The sequence below is a fragment of the Hylobates moloch genome, unplaced genomic scaffold (assembly GCF_009828535.3).
Source record: "Hylobates moloch isolate HMO894 unplaced genomic scaffold, HMol_V3 SCAFFOLD_1, whole genome shotgun sequence".
In the NCBI taxonomy this organism is placed as follows: domain Eukaryota; kingdom Metazoa; phylum Chordata; class Mammalia; order Primates; family Hylobatidae; genus Hylobates; species Hylobates moloch.
Window position 1 is genome coordinate 176,261,214 of NW_026652276.1, and position 21,906 is coordinate 176,283,119.

The following is a 21,906-nucleotide window of genomic DNA, read 5'->3' on the forward strand; positions in this document are numbered from 1 at the left end:
TTCACCTGCCTCAGCCTACCGAGTAGCTGAGACTAGGGGCATGTGCCACGAAGCCTGGCTAATTTTTTGTATTTTTAGTAAAGACAGGGTTTCACTGTGTTAGCCAGGATGGTCTCAATCTCCTGACCTTGTGATCTGCCTGCTTTGGCCTCCCAAAGTGCTGTGATGACAGGCGTGAGCCACTGGTATTTCTTCATAGCAATATGAGAATAGACTAGTACATAGTATTGCTATGTATTAGTATCATTTTACATACAATTAAACTAAGGTCACATAACTGGTTAGTTGCAGAGCAATTATATCAACCCAGGCAGTCTGGTCTTAGATCATGTGTATTTCACTTTCTTATGCTTATTGCTGATTTTACTGTGGAGAGAGATTGTGTTATATTTGGTCTCTATTGCACTTTCATAAAGTAGTATCCTAACATTTTAATTTTAGTGATAATTATAGTTCATTTTGTTTCACAAATCATGTAAACGTAACTTGGAAAAACATACAATAAAGAGCAATTTTCATGAATAAATATTTGTTGAGTTAAATCTGTAATGATAGAGTTAACCAAAATAGAGAACTAATGATTATGACATGGGATTAGAATTATCAACTGGATTTAGTTTTACAAACTATGTGTTCTCCTCCGTACATTATGTCCAAATCACTTGATTTTTTTGAGGTAAACTAAAATTTAGAAAACTGTGATTGTGATCAAACTTGTGATTATCCTATAAGAACTCTTTCCTAAAGTCAACAACGAAGAATAAAATTCAGCTAAATACATATTGGACTACTATGAAGTAATTCGCCAATATTGATGGCCACTATATATTTAACACACCAGTGAGTCAAACATTTTTATATACCTTATCATTTCATCTCCATGATCATTCTGCATGAAAATCACAATTATACTCATTTTACTAAAGAAAGAAGGAAGGCACAGAGAGATTAGACAACCTGCACTAGTATAACACAGCAAGTAATCTGGAGAAATTTCATGTGATTTCAAATCTACTCTCTCACTACATCATGAGACTCCACATTGTATAATAATCGCAGTTCAACAATTATACATAGTTTATATTTTTACTGTGAAATAAACCCATGTGCAGAAAAAGAAATCATACTTAATTTATTTCTCAAGTACATTACAAACTTCCCTTCTATGAACAAAATGACCTAACAAAGATACCTTAAACTGTTTTCTTATTTTTGCAAATGAAATTGTATTTCACTTTTACTTTTTATAAATAATTTTACATTTCCAGCTACATGCATTCAATAATATTATTAGTTGATGCTAGCAATATAAAATATATGATTAGGCTAGCATAGGAAACAACTACTTAGATTTTTTTAAATAAACTTTTAGAAATTCTTCGGAGGAATTCCTGCTGAAACTTAACTTTTTCATTGTACTGGAAGAAACATATTATTTTAACTACATCCTAATAGAGTAAGCAAAAAGGCTATACATAGATGATTAATTTAAGATGGACCAAAAAGGTAATAAACTATAATACCCAGAGACAAAAAATTATTTTCTTATGGAAGGAAGGAGATTGTAATATATATACCCTGTAAGGTATTATTAAGACTAAACATATTACATTTATTACCAAATTATCTTGATGTGTGGTCAAGGGTATCAGTGCTTCCATTATCATAATCATAGTGTGGGCCCAGAAAATAAGAAACAGAAGTGTGACAGTGTCAGATATGATAACAGAGAAGTGATTCAACTGAAGTCCTTGCTATCAGTTGGACTCCTACTTTGGGTTTAGCAACAAGAAATCATTTATTTTCCTGTCTTTGGCAGTGTGGTGAATTCTCTGAAACACTTCTTAGAATGGTGATTTTTAAATGCATAATATAAAATATATAGTGTTAACAAGGAAAATCCATTATATTGTGAAAATTATAAAAATATTGAAAAATACAAATTTGTGATTTAGTAATACATGTGCTTTTCATTTAAATCATTAAATAAGAGGATCTAAAGACCTGTTAATAACACAACTTTTAAAAAGTGATGAGTATAAATGAGATTTTAAGATTTACAAAAGAAGTATATTGTGATATGAAAATATCTGCAATATATTTTGGTGATAATGTCACAGATCTTGCTAATACCACTGTGGTTTGTTATCTATTTTTATAAATGAAGGAAATGCCAATCTTTAGTTAAATGTTATTTAAGAAAATTTCCAATGCAAGTTCATCTAGCAAGTGAATTTTGTGTGGAATTCTTGGTGGTCTGTGAATCTCCTGGGTAATAAGCCTTGGGATCCTTAGTAACTTTTGCTGATGAAGTTAAGGAAATTACTATGCCACTGAAGTAAATCCTTGATATAATCTACCTCCTTACCCCCTGCCCCCTTCCTGTTTGGTGCACCAGACTTACTCAACAAAAATGCATTTGTATTTTTTACAAAAATTGCCCTTTCTTGGAGCCTAGCATCAGTGAGCTGAGCACTCTGGTCTATTGACTCTTCCAGCTTTCCTTTTCCCTCTAAATATTGCTGATCACAACATTGATGCAAAGGCCACAGAACCTCTTAATTAAGATCTGAATCTTTTCAATCAGGTCAAATAATTTTCTAATATTGTCACTGGTTATCCAAATTCATTGAGCTTTCTCTCCCTCCATTTTCTTGCCTGTACAGTGAATTTAAAATAACAAACTCACCGAAATGTTGTAAGTATTAAAATAACCAATAGGTATTAGGTGCTTTGAACAGTCCTTGAATTATAATAAATGTCCAGTAATAGTAGCTGCTGTTATTCTTACCTCTGCGCCTTGGTGACTGATGCATGACAAATTGCTAAACTAATCAACATCTATGTAGATATTAGGAGACAATAAGTCCCTTGAAATTAAGGTTACTGTTTCATTAGCCTTGTTTATTTGCATTATCTGGTGAGTTTATATCATTTGTGATAGCCATTCACATAAATACATTGAGCAATGCATTCCCAAGACCATAACTAAATGTATAATCTGGGTATGATGGGATTGCATATTATCACCCAAGTCACAAGATAAGAGTGGCTGTTGAAAAATATAATTGAGCAATGTAAGTGTACAGGAAAGGCTTTTTATGCCCACTGATCCATCAGCTCTATTCTATCAATCTAGAGTATAAAACCAAGAAATCATATATTCACACAAGTTGTAAATACAGAACGTTTAATGGTTTCCTTATTTAAACTGTGTTTCAAAATTGTCATCACAAATCATCATTATTAACAGTTAGTTGGTGATTATCAATTTGGTATTAACATGTAATAGCTAAAGCAATCATGGTACTAAATATAAAAATGTATATTTTTATTTTTAAGTGCATGTTTTTCTTTTATGTTAAATGTTAAAAAAGAACAATATTGTACTAAATGCCTAAGAATTTGTTATTGTTTATTCATTTTAATGGATAAAAAATGGAGGCCTAGATATGACCTAAAAACATTTTATGGACAACTCTCTTTTTTTGTTTCTTTTGCTTATTTTATTATTCATGCTATTTTTATGGCATAACGATACACAAATTGTCTCTAGATAAATTGAATTTTAAGAAACAAATATACCTGAAATCATATTTTTTCCAAAGATTACCTAGAAATCAGATACTTTTAATACTGTTTTGCATTTTCAAGACTTCCTAAAGTGGTTTCATTTTCATGGAGTTTTTCCTAAGAAATGCTGTCCACCAGAGAACAGTTATTTCAGTTAAATAATTTATTGGCAACTCAGCAACCACAATAGCTGATGAAATATGTTGAGACAAGGAATAGTCAAGTATGGTGAATGTGAAATATACCACAAATTTTAGAATAGGAAAAGCAGACACCTGGAAAAATGAAGAGTAATATCAATAAAATCATGTTATATTTGTTTTTAATATTTTAAGCTGAGAAATAGTGATATTTAGGTAAGGAAAGATTTTGTAAAAATATAAGTTAAAATATAAAAAGAAGAAAGCTATCTTATGATAAAGCTCTATTCCACACACATATAAAAAGCCTTAGACTATTACTTCAACACCTAGATAGGGTGACGGACAGACATAAATGAATTTTGATAGAGTATGCTGTCACTGATACATAGCATCGTGTGTGACTATCATATACTCCATATTTTATTCTCTACACACAGTACTTCTATCTCTAGAAAATCAGAGAGTGAAACAGAAAATAAAATGAAGGAAAAAAAGTAAAGGAGTATTCTTAGTTTTACTGTACTAACAATCACCATTAGTGACCCAGTTTTGTTTTGTATTTTTCCCTTCGAAGGAAAGAATCTGTATACTCCTGTAAGTTTTGTATAAAAGTCCCTCAAGGCTACATTGTGACTATGCTTCTTTGGGACAAATGTAGCCTGAGGGATAGAAAGAGTGTTTAGGGTCCATAAGCTGAATCTCACATTAATATGGAGAAGTGCCCTATTATGATGATGGGTACCAGTTAATAGTAGAATTTCCTAAAGTGTGAAAAAAAAAAAGTTTTTGCTGTTATCACAAGCTTTGTGCTGGGCATACTGGTTTATTTGGAGCCTGCTACTTGTGAAAGCTTCACCTTTTCCATTTTTAGAAAATGTGAGGCAGCAAAAAGGTTTTTGACAAACCACAGATCCTGCAGTTTAATCGGCTTGATTGTGGGCACTCCGCAACCTCTCCTTGTCCTTTATTTTCTTTGACCACTAACAGTTTTGGAAAAAAAAAAGTCTGCTTCTGGATTATAGCTTTAAAATAAAGTAATAGAATGTGATTACGGAAGATAAAAAAATCCACTTTATAAAAATATCATCAAGTAACAGAAGAGAAGATTCACAGGAACTCCTAAATGGTAAATCTCTCTCTCTTTCTCTTTTTACCTCTATCTACTCTCTTAATGCTTCCAAGCATAATTTTAACATATAGACTTAGAGCACCTCTTTTATCTTGTTAATGGTGGACTTCATAGGGTGGTAATATACTATGTATGATCCAAAAACTAAGGAGTTTTTTGTATGTTTGTAAGTGAATTTTTACTTTATGTACATTCATTCTGTGCATTGTGAAATAACTCCTTTTTTTCATTTTAAGGATTTTAAAGTATCATTACTTGAAAATATTAACTAATTTATTTCCAAGTAACTCTTTATATTGATGCTTACTTTGGATTTAATTTGGTTACAATAGTTATGATGCAAGTTAAAAATTATACATAATAAATTAACCAGTGGTCTTTCTAATTTGAGCAATTTTATCACAGTTAACTTCTCTCAAATTAAAATGAAAAAAGACGATAAATGAAGTTTAGTTTGAAAACAGGGAGCCTTTTTTTTTTTTTTTGAAATGGAGTCTTCCTATATTGTGCAGGCTGGCCTTCAAGTGAACTTCCGGGCACCAGAAATCCTCCTGCCTCAACTTCGTGAGTAGCTGGGACTACAGATGTGCACCACTGCTCCCATTCTTTTTCTAAATAACAAAAGAGAAAAGAAAAGAAAATTAGAGGAAGAAAGACAAAATTTTAAAAACAAAAAATATGTATTAGTAATACAAAAAATACCTAAAATCATAAAATGTGAAAAAGAGTAAGCCCTACAATTGTATCCAATGCATATATTTAGATTAATAATCAGATTATTGAGTGAATTTGTAGTTAAAATTAAATAGCATCAAAACATCTTAATATAAAACATAGTTATCATAGTAATCTATTTGAATGTAGTTGAAATAAGTTTTTGTATAAAATTTTATGAAGAATTTTTTTGCTGCCCCGCCCCAGAAATTCTTAACCATATATCTACTGAAACATTTGCTAAATTTAATTATTTAGAACAAGAATATGTAGTTTATTGCATTTGTCAGTTTCATCTTTTTTTTTAAGAAAGGATGAAATCTGAGAAAGATTTAAGTCATCAAAGATTTCTTAAATAATTAGTTTAGGAAGAGATAAACTATTTGAAGTCTGTTTTTAACCAGAGACCATCTAGATGATTTTTTATTTGTTTCTATGCAATGATTATATGACTTAATAATCATACCTGCTATTTTTAAAATAGAGCTCAAAATCCTGTGTATTGTTATTGTGTCGGTCATCCAAGGAGAAATACAAAATGTGTAGACTCTTATGTGTTGTGGTCTTTCCTTCATGGGGTTTGTGCCTGCAGTTGTAATGTCATTAATGAAACTAAGATTTTCAAGTTAAAAAAATCTGGAGGAGAATATTTCATGTCCTCTCCAGCCTAATCGTCTGCTATTTCATATTATACCTGTTCAGTGATCTGACAAATTTACTGATTACATTTATAATCTTTAAATTTCTACTTGATACAATGTTTAATCTTTTGGAATTTGATACTGGTAAGGTTAATTACCCTTCTGGAAATGATTGACTTGTTGATCTCATTCCACCAGCTAGAACAGTGAGTAGAAAATCATTCGTAGCAAAACAAAAGCTTCTCCAGATAATATTTTCAGTTAATTTGTTATTTATTCTTCATGATTTTATAGTACTATGTTGGATTTATTATGAGATTAAAACAAATCAAATTACTTTCCTCATTAGTTTTTCATTGTTTTCCTCCCATTTATATTTAAAGAAAACCAGCTTTTACTTGAAAAAAATGACTTTCTAATCAAGTCTTAGCTGGCAATTTCCTCAAATTCTTGCTGTACTAAGGCAGACACAGTATAAAATCAATCTTGTCTAAAACAAGCATTGCTTGATTGAACAAAAGTGACTATTGTCTCTGATATGCTATCTTCTATACACCTTTTGCATCTGTGCACTTTCTATTGCATAGTTCAGTGAGTCTAGAATAAGTCGGACTATGGTAACAAATGATCTCAACATCTATCTATATAGCTTATTACAACAAAGTTTATATATTGCACACATTATATGTCTATCATGGACAGCTTTGGCTCTGCACCATCATTCTAAAATAAAGAACCAACCCCAGTCTGAGACATACTAGTCTTATGGCAGAAAGAAAAGAGCAAGAGCAGAACAATGAGCTGGATCTTAAAGCTTCTGCTCAGATGTGGCACAGGTTACTTGCAGTCATGTCCCATTACACTACATAAGTCATATGACTAAGTATAAAATCAGTGGTGTGGCAAGTCTAATCCTATTGCACAGATGTCTGTTTGTAATGTTTATGTCTCTGATATTACCAAAGAACTAAATCATTGCTTATGACAATCTCTGCCTTAATTAAAATTTTATCTCTTTATCTAATTGCAAAACTAGATAGACTCACTGACTGAATTCTGAGAGGATTTTATAGATATCAGACTATTAAAATGTCTAGGATATAGACCAATTTTAGAATGAACTTGAGAAGCTATCATACACACATAGGAAGGGTAAAAATGTTGAGTATTATATTTGTAAAATGAAAATCCCATTTCACTCATCATAAGTCACATTTGGGCATACACTTCAAGACCTTGCTATCAGAAATTCATTCAACGAGCACAGTTTTATCTATTACCTTAAGTGTAAAACTGTATATGGTGCCATCCAACTGAAGAAGAAAAAAATACCAGTTTCCTATCAGATAATGTAAAGAATGAAAGCCTATTGTTAAAATGATTAAGACCACAGAGGAGGAAACTAAGTAATCAACTTGATTTATTCCCAAAGATCTATGAGTCAATATTTTTATTTTCACAGAATTACAAAACAAATAGCTTACGTGAGAGGGCTTATAGAAGCATAATTTTACTCTTCCTATGATTTTAGCTGTTTTACTTTCAAAACTGGATTCTGTGGCTTAGGATGACAACAGAACTTCAGAAAAAAATAAGCATTTATAATCATCAAGCTGATATTCTCAAAAAGTAATGACAAATACCAATGCATGAAGTAATTAGAGTCAAGTGGATAGTGTGATTAAAGAGAAATATTTTATACATAATATTGCCAAGAGAAGAATAATAAAACCATACTGCAAATAATTTTAGAACAGGAGACAGTGCAAACATTAGGAAGTTTCCAAAATAGTGATTGTACCAAGGTTCATAACTGTAGCCAAGAAAGACTCTCTTATCAGGAGTCACGTATAGTTTTATATATATATATATATATATACACACACACACACACACACACACACACGTATATATATACACATATATACATGTATATGTATATACATATATATAAATATACACATATACGTGTATATGTATATACATATATACGTGTATATATATATACGGGTATATATATGTATATACATATATATCTTCCCACCTTCTCATGAGAGAAAAATGGAAGGCGAGATGGATGGAGAGAAGAGAAAGAGAGGGAAATATTTTAAATTTGGAATGAACTTTTCTAGCAATATTAATGACAGATTTAAGTCTTTCCAATAATTTCACTATGTTATTTTAAAAGAAAATAATGACCAATGTAAGTTGCAGTTCTAACTGCTAGTAAATCATGGCTTAATGTAAACAATTATATTATATATTATACATATATATACACATATATAATATACATACACATCTACATACACATGTATAATATATATTACATATAATATGTAACATATATGTGTGTGTACATACATATGTGTGTGTGTGTGTATATATATATATACATATATATATATATATAAAACAACATCAAAATATCTTCTGAGTGAAATAGGGACTCCAGAAACGTTAGTCGTACTGAACACTTGGGCACTTGGGTGATTTAGATTCAAAGGTTGCCTAATTAAAATGACAGCAAAGCATATACAAATCAACTAATAAAGATTCTCCAAAGAGTGTGTGTGTGCACGTGTGTGTGTACAAGCACACAAATGTGTACATATGCATATATGTTGTGAATATATATTTTGTATTTAATGCTGTATGTTTCATAAGGTATATATACATGTAAATAATGTGTATATATTATAAAATACATATGTATGAAAGTTTACAAGATCTTAATATATGAATAAACTCAAACATTTAAGCTCCAGGTTATTTTAGTTGTATGATAGTTTATAGAATTTCCGTTTATTTTCTAAGGGAAATATTGTTTCAGTGTAATTTTTTTAAAAGCCTTCAGGAATGATCTTTTACTACTGGGCCTTTCTTCATGACCTTTTCATGAACCAAAACTGTCCCAAGAAATTTGTCCAGGCTGATGTAAAGTCTGCTGAAAAAGGCACTAAGAACTTTATTTAAGGCAGCAATTTTCCTAAAGAATCTTAAATGAAGGACACATATATTAATTTTCTATTTGTATATTCTTTATGATCTCACTGAAAAATAAAAATGATGAAATTTTGAGTTTCAGGTTTCTACTCTAGAGACCATCAATAAAAAATTAGGTTTAGAGGTTGCTTACTTAAAAGATAGATGCCATACACATTCATGACCAATTACATTTATTTTCAGCCTGTGTCAGAGGCAGTATAAGACGAGATGATACAGAGGTATTGTAGGTCCTCTGATGTCCTAGGTGTCATTTCTTTGTTTTGGTGGCGTCACCCCATAATATTTTAAATATATGAAAATTTACCTTTGCCCAATATTAAGCATTATGGGTTTTCCTATTTGCAAAATTGGAAAGCACTTTATAAACGTGTGTTTTCACTTCATTACAATTGTCTGTAATCTTAAAAAATATTATGCATATTGAGAGATACTTGCAAAGGGAGAAAATCTTAACTATGAAAAGATTTCAATTGAGCAACTGATAAGTTTGAGAGGTAAATTAATAGACGTTTAGTTAAAATTTCTTAGTTTTGAATTTGCATATCTTTTTTCATAGAAACTAAAACATTTTTCACAATTTAAATATTTTTCTGGGTACTGGAAAAGTGTACTTGCCTTCCCTGAGCAATGTTCTATGGTGCCTAATGTATACATCAACCCCTGAAGTGTGTACTATAAATCTTTACCATTCATCTTTAATCTTCTCTTCATAGACTTGGGAGCACAAAAAACCCTGTAATCTGATTTAGATTATTACTTCTACATTTGATAGGCATTCAGTATATATGGCCATCATTATACTCATCACATATTACAGTGTACTAACTTATTTGTGTGACTCCCTGTGTAAAACACAGGAAAGGAGATGGGAGCACATTCCTTCATTTACTCAAATACATACATTTATTCTAATAGAGACATTCACATAAAGTGTATATTTGTTAGATACTTTTGAATGCAACTCCCTGAAGGACACTGTTCTATTCACTGAGGATATGGAAGCAACTAAAAAACAAGTCCCAGCCAGCCAGAAGTTTATATTTTGGTTGTATGTCTAATTTAATTTTGCACCTAAAACCTTGCCTGATATAGTATGTTTAATAAGTATTTTCAGATTATTAATAAAATATTGAAATTGCATGTTTAAAGATAAGATTGTTTGAAATTACTTAAATTAGCATAATTTTAGTATGCATTCACTATTCAGTGTAACAACTTCAAGCCATTAGAAATATATTTATATTACATCCACTAATTCTAATAAAAATCACTTGGAAGTCCGCATGTAAATGAAATTAAACCTTAATTGATTTGTTTTTAATTTATTTGTATCTATTGCCCAAATTATCTCATCTTCCCACCCTCTCATGAGAGACAAATGGAAGGCGAGATGGATGGAGAGAAGAAAAAGGGAAATATTTTAAATTTGTAATGAACTTTTTAGCAATATTAATGACAGCTTTAAATCTTTCCAATAATTTCACTATGTTATTTTAAAAGAAAATGATCAGTGTAAGTTGCAGTTATAACTGCTAGTAAATCATGGCTTAATGAAAACAAGTACAGCAGAAAGTATAATGTTTTATTTGTTCTTAGTACGGCCCTGTAAGAACTAGCAGACATCAGATTTGTCAAAGTCACAACTCCTTTAGAATTTCCAGGAGAACACCAGGATCAAAGAAAAGAAATAGATAAGATAAAGAATTATCATCTATTTGTAATAGGAGTTTCCCATTTAAGTTTTACTTTTTACTATCATTTTAGAACAAGTGAAAAGTATGCTTGTTAGGAATCTTTACCTGACACTAATGGAACCTCTTTTGACAGATTTTTTTAAACAAAAATTATATGGTGTGAATTAAAGAAAAAAAAAATTGTCAAGTTGGATCAGTTATTTTGTATCTGCCGGTACCTGCTTGGCTCACATAATTTCCCCAAAGATAGGTGAAAAACTCATTTGTACAAGCAGATTCTCTACATTATTAGAGAAGATGTATATTTTTTCTTGTCAGACATGTATATTCTAATTATCTTTATACTACTGAATTCAACAATATTCTGTGTGTTAGAGTGATATTTTCAACCAGCGTGATGACTGCATTGAGTCAATGTGGAATAGAGATACCTGAAATAGTTAAAACCTCCATTGTGTAATTAGGCTATTTTAATTATTTTTAATGTAGCTTATGTATGTTTTCTACAATATTTTGATCAATGCACTTTTTTAAAATAGGAATTGTATTTTACAGATCTTGCCAATATTTGTAGTTTATTTTCTTATCATTTAAATTTGGTTTATAGTTATAAGCATATTTTATTTTACATCTTCATATTTCTCTCATCACCCTTCTCTCACTCATTGCTTGCTGACTTTATCGCTGTTTCTGGAATAGTCAATGCATGATCTTGCCTCAGGGTCTTTGTATTTATTGCTCCGTCGATTTAGAAAACACTTGATCAAAATATCAGCATAGTCTTCCTTCAGGTCTCAGATAAAATGTTACCAATACAGAAGACTGCCCTGACCATCCCAAGCAAATGAATACTAGAATTCCTTCTATCCTATTATTTCATAACACTGTGTATGTCAGAAAGAAGCCCACAAATGGTATATGTTCTACAGGCCACTGCTGGTTAGGGTCAAGGGAGAAAGGCTGACCCATTGCTAGCCTAGAAGGGTCCATCAGTAGAAGTCAAGAGGAATTTACACACACTTTGCTGGGTCAGAGAGGTCCATCATCAAGAGTTAAGTGGACACCTGAACAATCTGAATACTCCTGACTTGACCTTACAACCATCTCTCTGCTCCCACTGACCTTCATAGCCTCATCACTATTTTCTGCTTAGGAAAAATTAGGACTTAACTCATCATGTTCATTTTCTCATTTTATGTCAGTCACCAGAAGGAACTCAGAACTTCCAAGTCATTCCTGATCCCTAAGACTCTAATCCTCATCTTTTAATTTTCTGTCTCTGGATACTCTTTCACTATCCTCTCTGGAACTCAAAAACAAAGCCCTTTTATCTTTCACTTTTGTGTATTTCCCCCTTATCATCACCCCAAATGAAGCCTGATGACTCTGCATCATACACTGGCTTTTAAAAGGTGGATATTTTGGCCAGGCGTGGTAGCTCACGCCTGTAATCCCAGCACTTTGGAAGGCTGAGGCAGGCCGATCACCTGAGTTCAGGAGTTCAAGACCAGCATGACCAACATGGTGAAACCCCGTCTATACTAAAAATACAAAGTTAGCTGGATGTGATGGCAGGCGCCTGTAATCCCAGCTACTTGGGAGACTGAGGCAGGAGAATTGCTTGAACCCGGGAGGCGGAGGTTGCAGTGAGCTGAGATGGCGCCATGGCACTCCAGCCTGGGTGACAAGGGTAAAACTCCAACTAAAAAAAAAAAAAAAAAAAAAAAGTGATATTTCTCTCATACTCCACTTAAGTACTGCGATTGGGATTGGGATAATGGTCTTTGCTCCTCAGTGCCGCTTCCTGATCAGTACCATTTCTCCTCCCTAAAATCTCCTAGCTATGTTCTCCAGACATCAGTAGATATTCTCTGCTACTCTGCTACTACCCCTTAGAGAAGGCTTCCACCAACCTCTGACCCCTTCCCCTCTTCTGTTAAGATTTTAGCTGTAGTTCACTGTCCCTCTCTTCAACTCCATTCTTGTCATATATTATGGCAATTCCAATATCCACCCAGATGAGTCTTCAAAAATTCTAGTTTCTCAGTTGATTGACTTCTCTCCCACAAAGAACTTGTTTTCCATCTAATCACTAGCTTCAAATAATTTCACCATCTCGTGATGCATGTATCCAAGGGATGTTTGGTATGGTATTGACATTTGAGTTTTAAATGCTTGTATATACATTTGGGGTACCATTTTCTGATAACTTACCTATACAGCTAGCATAAATTCTTAAAATAATTCACTAAATTTTATCTAATCCTACCACACAGTAAGGGATCCAATAAATGTCTGCCAAAAAATGCATATAGGATAATATATTCTATTTTTTAAATATATGGTAATATAGAAATATTCTATAGTTCTCAAAATAGTACAGTAAGAAAAAAACAAAGATTGGAAAGAAATACTACTTTAGAACCTGTATCTTTTAATTTTTTTTACTTCAATAAGATTAAAATGTTTAATAAGTTTAATAACTTAGCTAATGAATCTCCATTGCATACTTTTTTGTTTTCACCAAATTTTACTTTTTTTTCAAATATATTAAATCTTTGGCCCAGCTTTGAATTGTCTTTATTTTCTTTTCTAAGTTATTTACATTATTTATTCAACTATGAAATGTGTACAATTAATGTTACAAAGCATCTCTTTTAGTATAATGAAATTTTCCAAAGCACCTTTTAAATTTCATGTTTGAAAAATTCTGTTATTTAAAATTTCTATTTACTTTAAATATTTGGTATATTTCCTTTATCCAGAAAAAAAGGAAAGCCTTTTGTTAAAGTGAAATCCGGTTACTTACTAACAGTGCCATGAAATTACTGCTTAGCTGGGTTGTCAGTGTGAGCCTTTCATCATCAGTGGTGAAAAATGTTAATGACATCATAGTATTATGGGCAAATCAATAGAGCATGTTAGTGTTTTACCTAATTCTCAAATAAATCAGTTATTCTTTAATAGAGCCAGAGCCTAAATAATGAATTTTTTCAAAGTACATCAAATCCGATTAGTGATTCCAAATTGTCATTTGTTTGGATAAGCCAGAGTAAAATGTTTGCCAAATTCAGTACCTGCCTTCCATAATTCCTTTACCTTCATATTTTACATTATCCCACACAAGATAGAGGGGTTGTCTGAAGAAATTTAAACTGACTTTTAATTAAGTGGAACATATATTAGTTGATTGGTAATTGTTTGATTTATATTAAATTTTAAGAATAAACTTGTTTATTTTTATAGGGTATTTAAAGTGTCCAGGTACTTACAATAACAAGTTGGACTGAACACGTTGTATCTCAGGAATTAAGAATTTTTCCTAAAACAAGGTAAGACAATTAAACTTATACACATTGGCATGTTAAGTTTTATTGAAAATTTAGAGATACTACTGCACTTCTGTGGCATATAATTTATAAGATAATTTTTAAAAATTAAGAGCATTTTCTTTTTTTGTTTATATAGTCTTCTGTAGAATTATTTGGGTAGATGAGAGGGCTCCAACATTTAAAATAAAAATCAGTTTGTAGGAATTGCCATTCAAAATGTCAAGAGGTGGACTGCTACCATTTTGGTTTAAAAAAAAACAAAACAAAACAAAACAAAACTCCATACTTGGGAATTTCACTGGGTTTGTGAAGTTCCCCATGAGCCACAGAGCAGAGATAGCTGGAATGTGAGCATATTGAATCCACAAAAATCCTTTGGCTAACCTGCCACTTCTACATTTCTTGGCCCACATATGGTTACTATCATCCAGAATCCATTCAAAGGCTGAGTGCCATACTCAGGGTGGAGAAGTCAGTTTATAATGTGTTACACCATCTTAATTTTGACCTCACATGTGAGATTGAAATATCACCTGTAAAGTAAAATACAGTCAGGAAATCTGAATGTATACATACTGTATTACTTATTTTAATGCTTTTCAACCATAAAGGTTTCTCAGGATTCATTTCATTGTATAAAGTAGGAAGAAAATTTGGCAACATTAAGTTTACCATTCCACCACGGTTGTATATGTTGCTGTTGAAAGGAATGGCTACAATGAACAAAGAAAGGAAAACATATTCTTGAAGATCTATATTGTATGGGACTGTTAAGAGAAAATAACACTGACTTTAAATATGTTTCTTTTTTTCTTATGGACTTTGAGTAGAATAAAATTCATTTGTCAATTTTGTTTTGATTTTTTTTTAGTAAATCTGAAGAATTCATAATTTTATTGGGTTCCTTTTGATTTAACTGGATGATTATACCCATTTAATGTGAACAAATACATTTTTCTCTAGGTTATTCATATTAGTACCAATAAAAGTAAAAAATTTATGAAAAAATATATAACGCTATATATTTTATCATATAAGGCAAAAATTTACTGATTTAAGAAGTATGTTGAAATTGTTAGAGTTCATATCAAGTTGGTATGGATATTTGATTCTTTTATAGGAAATATACCTCATATCTTTAGAATTGGTAGAGCACTAAAAACCTCAAAAATGACTTGTAGTGCCACTTCTCTAATACATACATGTACATTTATACATACATATATACACACGTATATATAAATTAATATGTGTATATATACATATATGAATTAATATGTATGTGTATATATTCATTATTTGGCTAGAATAATTTTCAGACTTCCACAATACTAATTTCCTGGATGTTATTTTTCATGAGTGCATCATACACACAAAGACTAAACACTTGCTTCCTTTTTCAGTAAATAATAAACCTCTGCTCCTTCAGTTACAATTGCTTCCAAGTTCACCAGTAAAGGAGGCAAGATTCATGAGATGAATTTCCTGGGTACTAATTAAAATCTGTTTCAAATTTATAAAGGCCAAAGTTATATATAGAGCTGGTGTCGCTGTCATTACCACCATTGTCTTTTAATGTTTATTTGGAATCAAGCCAGTTCTTAAAAATTAATTTAGAAAAACATCAAGAGCTCATATGGATGAGTCTTAAATCACTGAATGCAATTGACAATATACACATTGAATTGAAACAGGATAGTGGATAGAAGTCAACCAATGAAAATTCATAAAATATTTAGCAAATATGACTAAAATCTGATGAAATTTTACTTCCAGATATTGCATCTAATAGAACTATGTGCAGAACTTAATTTATGATTCTAAGTTTTGGGTAACACACATATAAGCTAGGATACATAAATATCAATTTGTTGGAAAATATCTGGTCATCTCAAATTGGGGGCTATCAGACCTTCATTTTATCTATTCTTTTTGCTTTTTTTTTTTTTTTTTTTTTACTGGAAGTAACCTGAAAAAGAATTGTTAACATATCAAATGAGTTTTGAAATAGCTGATATAAATAATTATTTAAAAGCATAGACAATATATTTTTCTTGTCTAATTCTGTCAGTAAATAACTCATTTGCTTAAGCAATGCCTACATAGCAGGATCCATGATACATTTATTTCCTCTCCCAAATCTGAGAATAGCTCTGCCATTGTTGACTATTCCCTCAACATGGCTCCGTATATGTTTGATTCTAAACAAATTCTAGATTAAATATATACAAATGCCTTACTAGCAATCTCATAATAAAGATTTCAAGCTTTTATTTAAAAAGTAGAAAGTAAATAAAATTCCACATTAGCTAAAAGTGAAGTTGAAAATATGTGGATAACAAGGAAATAGATAAAAACTAGAAGGCTAAGATCAACAGTAGTATATAATTTGCTATTTTAAGTTTAAATGTGTTTATTTTTATATGATCATTGAATAAGTTTGATCTGGTTTGTAGGGAGATGATCGCATATGAAATTGCACTATAGACTCAGATAGTACTGGAATTCCAAGCTGTATCACTATTTGACTTTGAGAAAATTATTCTACCTTATTTCATTTTCTCATTGATACATTAGTGCCAGCAGTACTTAATTTTATTTGTTTACCTTATCTAAATATTTTGAAATATTTTATAAATTGAATTTTGGAGTAGGTTTTCTTTGATTAGTTTTGAAACTATATTCATCTTATTTGTAAAAGCATTCTACATTTTTTAATGATTGAGTAAAAGTCTTATTTTTCTTTTCAAGATTGTAAGCTTTTTGAAATGAAAAATATTTTTCTTCTTTTTTTGAAAAGCATTCTTTATTTGGCAAGTAATTATCATAACACTTTTCAAAAATTGTATTATTGATTGATCCTCATAATCTGGTGAAGTACTTGGAGCAGATAGAAAATTACCCATATGTTTTGGATGAGGAAACAGGTTCAGAGAGAATAAGTGACTTGAATGAGGCTAATGAAGCAGAGCCCGTATTAGAAACTAGAACATGACTTCTGATTCTGTGCCTTCTCCCACTATATTTCAGAGCTTTCTGCTTCAATATATTATACAATTGAATGTTTACTTCACACATTTTTCAGAAATACATCTATTTTGTAAATTAAAGCATTTCTGCCCATGTTTCTGGTTTTTAAACACCTTCATCCACGAGGAGCTTCTTTTGAATGCTTTATGAACCCCAATTTTTTTCTTCCTTATGCTTGCCTCCACCCACCAGTCCAAAGGGACAGACAATATTACTTCAGTGAGTGAGTGAAAGAAAGAATAAGAACCTTTGGTATAGAAATATGGCCAGTGAATTGAGTTAAAACAAAACCATTAAGAGCATTTAAAATTCTCTAGAAAATGTTAGGATGGATGCTCCCAAACTTACAATGGGGTTACATTCTGATAAACCCACCCATAATTGAAAATATAGTAAGTTGAAAACGCATTTAATACAACTAACCTGCCAAACATGGCAGCACAGCCTAAACTACATTAAATATGCTCAGACACTTATATTAGCCTGAAGTCAGACAAAATTATCTAACACAAAAGCTATTTTATAATACAATGTTGAATATCTCATGTAATTTATTGAATATTGTACTGAAAGTGAAAAACAGAATGGTTGCATGGGTATTCCAAGTACAGTTTCTATTGAATGTCTGTCACTTCTGCATCATTGTGAAGTCGAAAAATTTTTAAATTGAACCAGTGCCAGGTCGGGGACTATTTGTATTTAACAAATTAATACTTTTTTTTTTTTTTCAAATGAAGAATAGTCAATATGTTCACCTATTATTTTAGCTGTTACTAATTGTTACTTAATTTTGATTTTCAAATAAGTTGTCTTAGCTTATACCATATTTATATCTCAGTCTGTTTTCTAACCACTTACAAGATGTTTGAAGGAACTAGAACATGTTTTCCCTATTTAAAAATTCCTAGACATTTTTTTAAAAAAAGAGATGGCTTGGGCATACTAAGAAAATTATGCTGCAATTGAGTTCACATTTAGTTTTAGTAACAAGCAACCTTAGTGACCTGGTCAAGTAGCAAGCTCTTACCTCATGGCCTTGACTCAAGTGTTAGTGCCCACAGGGTCATAAAGAGTGCTTAGAGGCTTACTTTTGCCCCTGAGAGAATCTAGCATACATGCCTAACCTCCTCTGCACCCAGTGAGGGTGGGGATTGGAATGGCTATGAGTAGGTGTGGAATGTCACCTACCTCTTTGAAAAACTTCATTGCATGTTAGCACAAGTCGTTATTTATTTATTTATTTTGCTGGCTAATTAGTTCTTCTTTCCTCAAACTGTTCTTCTCTTTTTCTTTTTCTTTGATAATCTGTACTAAATGTTTTTAGCTCTACAGAATTTCTGAGCCAGAAGGAACTTAGAAAAATCATCTCAGTGTTTACATTAAGAAATTGGGGCAAAGATGAATACAAATTACGGAAACCAAGATCCCCAAACCCCAACTCTAATTCCACATTTGTTTCCCTTATGTAGTAAGATCTGGCTCTCAAGATAGTCCTTTTACTAAACTTTCTTTTTCATTTATTTTGGGAATCTTTTGATAGTTTCCATTATTTCCATTATTCATTATCATTGTCATAAGCAGCAATTTTTGTTTTTGTGAACAAAACAAATGTGTGACCCCCTGTTCTACCAATAAAAGTCTGTCAATGAGTAAAATTAAAGGAGCAAGGAAGATTGAGTAATTTTTAAAATACACATCTAATATAGCACTTCAGAGAACCACTCTGTTTGGGGAAGGGGATTTTATGGCTAGCTAAATATTTGTTGATACATGTATGAAAGGCAAAACACTCTGCATAAAACTCCTTGAGGTATGTAAAAATGTTTTGGCAGAGTCCTCTCTACACATTTATTTTTCTTCATTAACTGTATTGAGGAATAATTTAGATGAAACAAACTTCGTCTATTTTAACGGGCTCAGATTTCTTGAGTTTTAATGAAGTGTATATCCTTTAAACAATTATCACAAGCAAAATCTAGAATATTTTTATCACCCAGGAAAAATTCTTCCTCTTTCCTTTTTTGACACTATGCATTAATTTGTATTTCATATAAATAAGTATATAAATGTAAGTGTATACTTTTTCACTTAGCAAATAATTTATACATTTATCTATGACTTATGTGTATTAGTAGTTGATTTTTTTATTACTGAATGGTAGTCCATTGAATGGATATACTATATGGATATACTACATTTGGTTATTCATTCACTTGATGGATATATAGTTGTTTCCATATTTTGTCCTTTGTGAATTGCTTTCCTATGAGTATTTGTGTACAAGTCTTTGTACAAATATGTGTTTTCATTTAGTTTGAAAAATACATGGATTGGAAAATCAGGGACATTTGGTAGGTGTATGTTTAACTTTGAAGAAATGACAGTTTTCCAAAACGGTTGTACCATTTGACATTTCCCTGAGCAGCGTGTGAGAGTTCCTGTCAGTCCACATCAGGGCTCTGCAAACTATAGTACTTAAGCCAAATTCGGGTTTATTTGTGAATAGAAGTATATGGGAACACAGGCACATTTGTTTATGAACGAGCTGCTTTCACAGGCAGAATTGAGTAATTTTGAAAGAGACCTTATGACCTTCAAAGCATCAGATATTTACTATTCAGCTCTTAAAACAAAAAAATTGCTGACCCCTGCTCTACATCCTAGCAAAACTTCATGTTATGAGTCTTTAATGTGTATGTGGTGGTATCCAAATAGGTCTTTAATTTGCATATGCCTGATAACTGATGATATTGTGCATATTTTAATTTGTGTATTTACCATCTACATGTCTTCTTTCCTTAAGTACCTATTCGAAACTTTTGCTCATCTTTTTCATTGGCTTTCTGGCCTTATTATTATTATTGTATTATAGGAGCACTTTATGTCCTCTGAAGACAAATTCTTTGATACATGCATGTGTGTGTGTGTTTTGTGAATATTTTCTACCATTCTGTGATTTTCTTTTTCAGCTTCTTTTGAAAAGCAAAAATTTTATTATTGATGAAGTACAATATGTTTTTCTTCTTATTTTTTCGCTTGTGCTATTGAGTACTATCTAAGAAGCCTTTGCTTACCCCAAGGTTAAAAAATTTTCTCTGATGTTTTCTTCTAAGAGTTTTATTCTTGTAGTTTTCAAAGTTTATAATCTGTTTTTGATCCATTTAACTCCCCTCCCCTGCAGGAAAAACATCTCCTGAAATTTTTATTGAATTTTTTAAATCCATAAAATAATGTTTCTCTGGATATATTTTTGCTATTAATTTCTAAATCTATGGTCAGAGAACATACTCTGATAGAATTAATTTAAATCTATTCAGAGTTGTTTTAAGGCCCAGAATGTGTCGAACTTAGTGACTGGTCTACTCACATTGTGTGCTTTTCAGTTAATGACTATATCCTCTAAAAATATCAATTAGGTTAAGATGCTTCAAAGCATTATTTAGATGCACCAAGATTTCATTAATATTTTTGGTTCTTTTTTTTTAAATAAAATCTCTTTTAATAACTATGCAATGTTCCTTCTCTTCCTTCAATTCAGTCAAGTATTTTTTGTACTTTGTAATTCTTTTTTAGACTTATAAATTGACTATTGTTATCATTTGCTTTTTATTTTTATATTTGATAATGTTTTTGCTTTTATGTCTATTTTAGCTGGCATTCAAATAGTCATTCCAGCATTCTCATGCTTATTATTTGTGTCTTCATTTTAATTCATATGTGTAGTACTGCTGTTGAACATTTAATATATTCTGATTTCTGTTTCTTTGTAACATGTAGCCCCTACCAAAATAAAAAGCTGTTAGGATTTTATTTTTATCACTGATATTTTCAAGTGTAATTATGTTATGCCTTTTGGGATTTGCTTTATTTTGTTTTCATTATACTAAGGATTCAGTACATGCTTTCCACCTGAAAACTCATTCCCTTCAGTTACGGGAAATTTTCTGTGTGTTTACAGCAAGATGTGTATGAAATGTATATATATATGAAATATATGCATATATATTCTTCCCTCTAGTCTGTTAGTCCTAAAAATATGATATTTGACTTCTTTAATTGATCCACTAATTTTGTTTTATTTTTTTCTATTTTATTTTCTCCTTTATGAAAACTTTTCTTGGCTTTATCTTCCAACACTTCTACTAAACTTCTTATTTCAGTTATCATAGTTTTAATTCCTAAGTTTCTTTTTCTTTCTTTCTTTCTTTTTTTATTGTGACCGCGGAGTCTCGCTCTTGTCGCCCAGGCTGGAGTGCAATGTCATGATCTTGGCTCACCGCAACCTCTGCCTCCCTGGTTCAAGCAATTCTCCTGCCTCAGCCTGCCAAGTAGCTGGGATTACAGGCATGAGCCACCATGCCGGGTTAATTTTTTTGTATTTTTAGTAGAGACGAGGTTTCACCATGTTGGCCAGGCTGGTCTCAAACTCCTGACCTCAGGTTATCCACCCCCATCGGCCTCCCAAAGTGCTGGGATTACAGTTGTGATTTGTTTGCTCGTTTGTTTTTAATAGATTAAATGTATTTTCTTATTGCTAGATAATATCATTTATAGTTTTGATTTGACATGGTCTTCACGTTCCTCATTATTTCATCCAAGTTCTCTTTATATTAGAGATCTTGGAGGGTTTTGTTCATTATT

At 31.4% G+C, this 21,906-nt stretch overlaps 1 protein-coding gene across 1 annotated transcript in view; it reads left to right on the forward strand.

The window, feature by feature from the left end:
• SEMA3A (semaphorin 3A) overlaps window positions 1-21,906 on the forward strand; it is a 423,701-nt gene that overhangs the window by 56,065 nt on the left and 345,730 nt on the right. Inside the window, exon 2 of the mRNA XM_058425206.1 lies at window positions 14,150-14,235. The gene's annotated coding sequence lies outside the window, so the exon portion shown is untranslated. The remainder of the gene's footprint in view (window positions 1-14,149; window positions 14,236-21,906) is intronic.